Source organism: Anoplophora glabripennis, unplaced genomic scaffold, assembly GCF_000390285.2.
Source record: "Anoplophora glabripennis isolate ALB-LARVAE unplaced genomic scaffold, Agla_2.0 scaffold558, whole genome shotgun sequence".
NCBI lineage: Eukaryota > Metazoa > Arthropoda > Insecta > Coleoptera > Cerambycidae > Anoplophora > Anoplophora glabripennis.
The window spans coordinates 177,832-185,247 of NW_019416738.1; the positions used below are offsets into that span (position 1 = coordinate 177,832).

At 29.0% G+C, this 7,416-nt stretch overlaps 1 non-coding gene across 1 annotated transcript; it reads left to right on the plus strand.

The window, feature by feature from the left end:
* The first annotated feature begins 6,670 nt into the window (after positions 1 to 6,670).
* Positions 6,671 to 6,777, plus strand: LOC111691890. The gene has a single exon (XR_002763080.1). It is a non-coding gene; the product is annotated as a U6 spliceosomal RNA (small nuclear RNA).
* The last annotated feature ends 639 nt before the right edge of the window (positions 6,778 to 7,416 follow it).

Consider the following 7,416-nt stretch of genomic DNA (forward strand, 5'->3'; position numbering starts at 1 on the left):
GCAAGTAATTTTATGTGGGGTCCGGATGCTTTAAAAAATTTTTAACGAAGTCCAGAAAAAAATTCATATTTCTTACAAATTTTCATTTGAACTCAAATTTAATCTGCTTACTAACCATTAAGAACTCAAAACACTCACACAATTGTAAAATACTAGAAAAAATGATAAGGTTGGCACTTAAACGTAAAAAAACATTTTTTAAATAATTTATTTGAGTAATTTATACTTTTAAAACATTTTTGGCGGTCCAGTATTTTACCTTCCGCGGTCCGGACCTGGACCGCGGTCCGCCAGTTGCCGACCCTTGCCCTAGCCCTAGAGGTACGCGTACCTCTGGTTGAATACCACTGGTTTATCTTGTAGTTATACCGCTGCCACTAGTCCAGGTAAATAGTGAAAAATCCTCTATTTTTCACCTGCCCTTGGAAATAGAGAGTCTAGTCATGGCTTTATTAAACTTATTTTAGAACTATTGCATATAAATTGAAACTAAAGAAAGGCGTTGGTGCTTGCAATTACAAAATAAAGACAATTTAAAATAAAACGTAAATAAAAAAATATAAGCAAAAAAATAAAGTATAAAAAAACAAACCAGATGCATAAAACTGTGTCACAGCACCAGTGACAAAAAAAAATAAAATTTTAAAAATGAAACGTGTAGGTATTTCTAAAAAACAGCAAAAAAATATATCCTTCTATGATGGGCCACACTGTATATAGGTATTCTATTTGCGGTTAGCCTGCTCTCGACGAAAGGAATAAGTACCTACGTGATTCTCTGTAATACAAATATTAATAATTACTTTATTTTTTTATTCCACTCCTAATAACCAAACGCTATTTGTATAAAACCCAAAAAGATATAATAAAACGTTATTGCCAAACCCTCTTTCGCTCTAAATTAAAACGTAACTCGCCGAATTTACCATAAGCTAATTCAAATATATGAAAACACCCATTACACTTCGGACGCCTCTAGCTATCTAATTCTCAATTTTCTTTCTTAAATTGGCTTCCCACCCTAATACTCAATTAACAACTATAAAAACGCGAATCCCGCTTCGACGTTTCTCCCTTCACGAATCCAAGCACTAACTTCTGCTCAAAAATCCAAAAAAACACGTTTAGTACCCTCCACTAGAAAAACCTCACGACCAAGAGAGAGCACCGCGCTGAACTAAACCTGTGAGTCCGTATTGACTGACTTCAAATTTTTTTCTTTTCGGACTGTCTCGAGTTCAGTTTAAATTTTGCAAATTCTTCAAAATTTTAGTTTCCGAAGTTACTACCAGGCGATCTACCTCGAGCTCCCTTTTGATTCTCGATTCCTCTTGTTTGTGATAAATTTTATGCAGTGTTGGGCACTTGGCTCACGACAATCGTATGCCACGAGAAGTTCGTGCCGAAATTGCTACAATTTGCGACTCACAAAGTCAATTTTATCTCCCGATAATTTCCAGACTAAACTTCCTCTCACCGAGCCTTACAATTAGGGTGACCTAATTTTACTTAGAACTATTATACTATTAACATGCATTTTCCTATTTACGACAGTCTAACTTTTTTTAAATCTTACGAGAGAAAGAAGGAACCTCAAATTAGATTCAATGTAACAGATAAAACAGTTGACAAAATTATTATTTTATTCTCTAACATTTATAACAATTCCACGTTAATTATAAATTATTTCATTTAAAAGAAAAATGGCATATTTACTAGTTGATAGAGAAAAATCCAACCGTTCTTGATGTAAGATCGATTGTCCTTATTGTCTGTTAAATATAACACTTACTACAAACTTGTAGCTTCTTTCGAAGAGTTTTATACTCTTATTCTTGTAAGTACTTCTTTTCAACTTGCTTTGAATTTTAATGTTAATAGACATAAATGGGAACAATAATTTTTTTATGAAATTAATCAATATGGTCTATGAAAGATTGTAGTCGAGTTTAAATAATACGCTACACGTAAACTATTAAAAAAAGTGGTTACTGACACTACAAGTTCAAAAAAGGGCTTCTTTTTTATCTTAAATATGAGTTGATTATTACACAAAGAAAGAAAAACCGGTTTAAGTCATCACAAAAAAATAAATAAGGAGTTCCATAATATAATATAATATAACTTCTTTTAGAGCTTATGACTTGATGATAATATTTCGAATTCCTCATATTCCTATATTAACTTAATATATATCTTTCAAATCTTGCTTCCAGTACAGTAAGACAAAATATTGCACTACTTACTTAAGATGAAAGGATAACTATGCTAGAATTCTATAGGTGTAAGAAAACAATACTTAATACATCAAAATTTAAACTTCCATGTTTATTTGAACTCAGGTAAAAGCCGTTTTGACTTCGTGGTTTCAAAGTTATAATTTCATTAAAAGCTTATATTCTGTACTACATATATGTATATCATTTGACATATATATTGTTATTAATTGTTAATTCTATTTTTAAAAAGGAGGCTCCTTTAAATTGCAGAAATATATTAATTAAATTTTTTTCTATTAATCTTTGTCAAAAAATTGCATTATTATTTAACTATTTCAACATGACAGCTGTGTGTTTTTATTAGTAATATAGAAATAGCATCTATATTTTCAGATAATTATTGCTTTTTTAAATTATTTGTCAACACTAATTGCAATAATTATCATATGCATTTGCGAAATTTGTAAATAAATATAATGTTTATTTCTTTCTTCCTAGATATTTATGGGTTAATTGCTGTTTACATTTTGCATTTGTTTCCATATAATGTATTCATTATATAAAATTAATAATTAGCTTAAAATATCAGAGGCAAGTGACAGTATTTCTGATTTATTAGTCAGCTATCAAATGAACTAAAAAAATTGTCGCGACAGTCACGCAAAAAGAATATTTTTATAAACTTTGGACCGATCTTAATATTTTTATACACAATTATTGTAACCTTGTTAACCTTAAAATATAAAGTTCTTTAATTCTCATTAATAATATATAGGGTTTTTTTATAGATTCTATAATGAAAATCAAATAAGTTTGTGGAAAAATCCTTCTTCACATTAAAGTTAAAAAAATTAATAATTTTCAGGTCTATTTCGGAGACCTATTACACAAATATTTTCGAATTTGAAATAAAGAGTACTAACGTGGACGTTCATCACCAGGTAAAATTTCATGAACATACAAAAAACCAGCGGCATGCAAACTACTTTCTAGGAGCTCTCTTATAAGAAAAAAATCTTACGTCACTGTGTAAAACCGAGGTAATAACATATTTCATATTTTTCGGTATACTAAAAGGTATATTATTGCAAATAAAATCTTTTTTGCTAAATTTGCAGGTATATTAATTATTTTTTACAATTAAGACCAATTTACTTCCATTCTCAAAAGTCAACACATACTGACTTATGATAGAATATCTAATTACGTTGGTTCACCGAACTCAGAAGATATTGACCTTTTCATAAAGGTAACTCGGACAAAAACATATAAAAATAATAATTTAGTTACAAATTCAGCAGAAAAAGTGAAGTTTATTTAAACTACCGTTTTGACCTAGTGCTTAAAAATCATAAAAAATTGAAATATATCGTTATTTCTGCGTTACACAGTTACATAACATTTATTTATTATAAAAGTGCTCTAAGAATAAAGTTTGCGAGCCACTGTTTTTCTTTTTGTTTGTTCACTACCTGATATTGAATTTCCACGTTAGTACTCTCTATGTAAAATTATAAAAATTATTGAACAGGTTTCCGATATACGCATGGAAATAGTTTAGACAGATCTTTCATTCACTTTCATGTATTGTTGACATCATTTATAAGTAAATCTGGTACAATTTAACAATAATACCTAATTTAATTTGAAATAACTACAATAAGAACTGATGAGTGGCAAAGCTAACAATTATTAGTATTTAAATAAACGTCATATACAGGGTGTCCCTGAAAAGGATGGGCAACGCTTGACCACATGGATGGACCTTGGATGAAAATAAGACTATTTAGCCTAACTTACCTATATACAAAAGTGCACGCCTACCGAGATATAGCCTTCTAAATATAGAATAGATAACCTAGTTTTTTCAAATTATTTGAAAACTATTTTTCTTAGAAACTTCACATTTGATACACTTATTTTTTTATGTAAGGGCAAGGTAAATATATAATTTGGTGAGAATACATATACAGGATGTTCTCTTTCTAGTGCCTGTGCGCCACTGGCTATCCCGTAACTTTTTTGTGTGTGCGCCAATGATGACAGAAATTATATTTTTAAAAATAAGCATTAATTTAGAAGATTTTTTGCCTCTTACAAAATTTTGATATCGTTTATGGATGGATTGGCATTTTTATACATTAAATACAGCCTCAAAACAGGGAATAATAATGAAAAAACGTCACATTAAAAAAATAACTACACATTTTTAGTATTAGTATTATCAATCAATAAAATAAAAATCAACACTAATATTTTAAATAAACAATATCAACTAATAATATAAAAAAGTCAACATTAACATTTTAAATAAACCTAAATTGATATTTGTTATCACATTAAAATAATATTACAGTAAATGCTCAAAGTTACTTCCTTGTTCTTAAACAATTTTATCCAATAATTGTGCATTACCTCTCATAACACTAATTTCATGTTGTATTCTTTCCCATTATTCGTTTTCTGTATTTACTGAAAAGTTATAAACTGTGGTCCGCAGCGCTCCCCAAAGGAAATAATTACATGGGTCTAGGTCCGGGCATCGAGATGGCCATTTTAAAGGGGCATTATTTCCTATACCTATCCACCTGTTATTCCAGTAACCTGGAACTTTTTGAAAGCCAACCCCTGCCGCTAAACTCCCTTTATTTACTTGAGGAATTTCTTCGACCCTTTCCAAAATTTGTTTCTCCAGCTGAATAGTTCCGGCCGTACATTATCCACGATTTAATGTTACAGTTAAAAGTTGTGATTTGGAATTCTTCGATTAGGAAAATTCAGCATATGTTCGAACAGTAGCACAACAATTTCCTTCAGAATAACTCAAAACTAATAACATATCAGTTTGTTCAGCAAAAGTATAAATTGCAATAAAAAACAAAGTAAACTAAAATTAAATCACAGCTAGCTTGACACTGAACCTTTTAATTATTGTTATGAATTTGTTTCTTTGTTATATGGCACCTCGTACTAGAACTAGACTATTCTATTTATCTACTACTAACTAATTTTATATTATTTAATGTGTAAAAAATGACATTTTTACTCGAAATCCATAAACGATATCAAAAAAAGAAGCAAAAAATCTTCTAAAATAGTGCTTATTTTTAAAAATGCAAATTCTGTCGTCAGTGACGTACACACAAAAAAATTACGGGATAGCCAGTGGCGCACAGGCACTAGAAAGAGAACATCCTGTATGTATTATCACCAAATTCTATATTTACATTGCCCTTATATAAAAAATAGGTATACCAAATTTGAAGTTTCTAAAAAACAGTTTTCAAATTATTTGAAAAGAACTAGGTTATCTGTTCTATATTTAGAAGGCTATATCTCAGTAGGCGTACATTTTTGTATATAGGTAAGTTAGGCTAAATAGTCTTATTTTCATCCAAGGAACCTGTGGTCAAGCCTTGTCCATCCTTTTCAGGGACACCCTGTATACCAAATATTTGTTACTGGTATTTGGAATGGTTGGGGCGTGGGAACTGGTCTAAAGGTCCATAAATCTCCCTTAAATTAATTTAAATTCCTAGAAGGACTACTCTTATTCCTATCTTATATCTGCACTAATGTAAAACTATTAAATATATTTCCTCTAATGTACCATTCCAAATATTTCTATACAATCAAAATAAATAATGACCACCCAAGATTTTTCACCTCATATCTACAGGGTGTCCCGTTTATGTTTCAAAAGAACTTGTGTGCAAGTTCCTCATGGAAAAATAATGGGAGATAGTTTATGTAACGTTTTTTCTTTTTGAGATACAGTGTATTGAAGTTGTTACTTTCCAAATTCCAAATAATAATAATGATAATAATAATAATAATAATAATAATAATAATTATTATTATTATGTTTCCACTATTTTGCGATCTTGATTAGTTATCCAAGTCAAGGTTTTAGTGGGATAAAGATCAATAAATAAAAGAACACTATATTTTAAATCATTGCCAACGTTTCGGTGTTATTTTACACCATCCTCAGGGATGTTTTTAATAAAATTCGTTAAGGTATTAAAATAAAAAATATAAATACAAATACATTTACAATAATTCTAAAAAATTGTACCNACAAGCTGTATAATAAATTATGTAATAAAAATAAATTATGGCGTTAAAAAAGTGGTTTTTATTAAAAACTGTCTAATAGAATTAATTAACATTTAACTGTTTTATTTTTTACAATTTTTAGATTGTGTTGCTGTTTTCCAGATACTCATAGTTACGGAAATCGAGGAAATACTGAGGACGTGGTAATATCAGTATCTTCAAATCTATAAAAAAATACATCATTTTCGACCTCTAAATGTTGTAAAGCTTCTTTTGAGTTCCTAAAATGTAAGTAATTTAAGTAATATTCCACCATAATAATAATAATAATGATGATCATAATAATAATAATAATAATAATAATAATAATAATAATAATAATAATAATAATAGTACTCGCTTCGGCGGTACATATACTAAAATTGGAACGATACAGAGAAGATTAGCATGGCCCCTGCGCAAGGATGACACGCAAAATCGTGAAGCGTTCCACATTTTTTTATTAAGAAATATTTGCAAACGTACATAATTATTTATAATTTATTGTATATTTACAATTTTTTCACTTTTATATTTTATTCTGTTTATTTTCAACGTAGAAAATAAATAAGTAATCTGAAATTTATCAGATATCTAGACAAAATAAAAAGAGCTTTCTTAACATTGACTCCTGTAGACTGTAAATTGTAAATAAACAAATTTAATAAGGACAGTATCAGACTGGTACAGTCTTTCCGAAGTTAGTTGAACATGTATAAAAACACCTAGCAATAAATATTAATGAGTTTCATGAGCGTCCCAAAAAAGTTTTCTGCTAAAGGTAAAAAATAATAATTTGTATATAATGTGTAGAAAATTTCTATTATATGTTAATTTGGCCTACAACATATTTTAATTATTTATGTCCTCAATTTTCTTTATTGTATAAATCAGAAATTGTCCGCCGAATTGCGTCTCTCGTCATGTCATCGAATTTTTAATTTTTGTTTTCGCTTCCTCTTTACCCAATGATCTATAACACCTTGTTTAATTACACGAAAAATTGTGGACACTGAAACTTTTGTTAATATGTGAATTCTATTTATAATTTCATTATCTGATTTTTAATTTTCTTCCATTATCGTAAATATTTAAAATG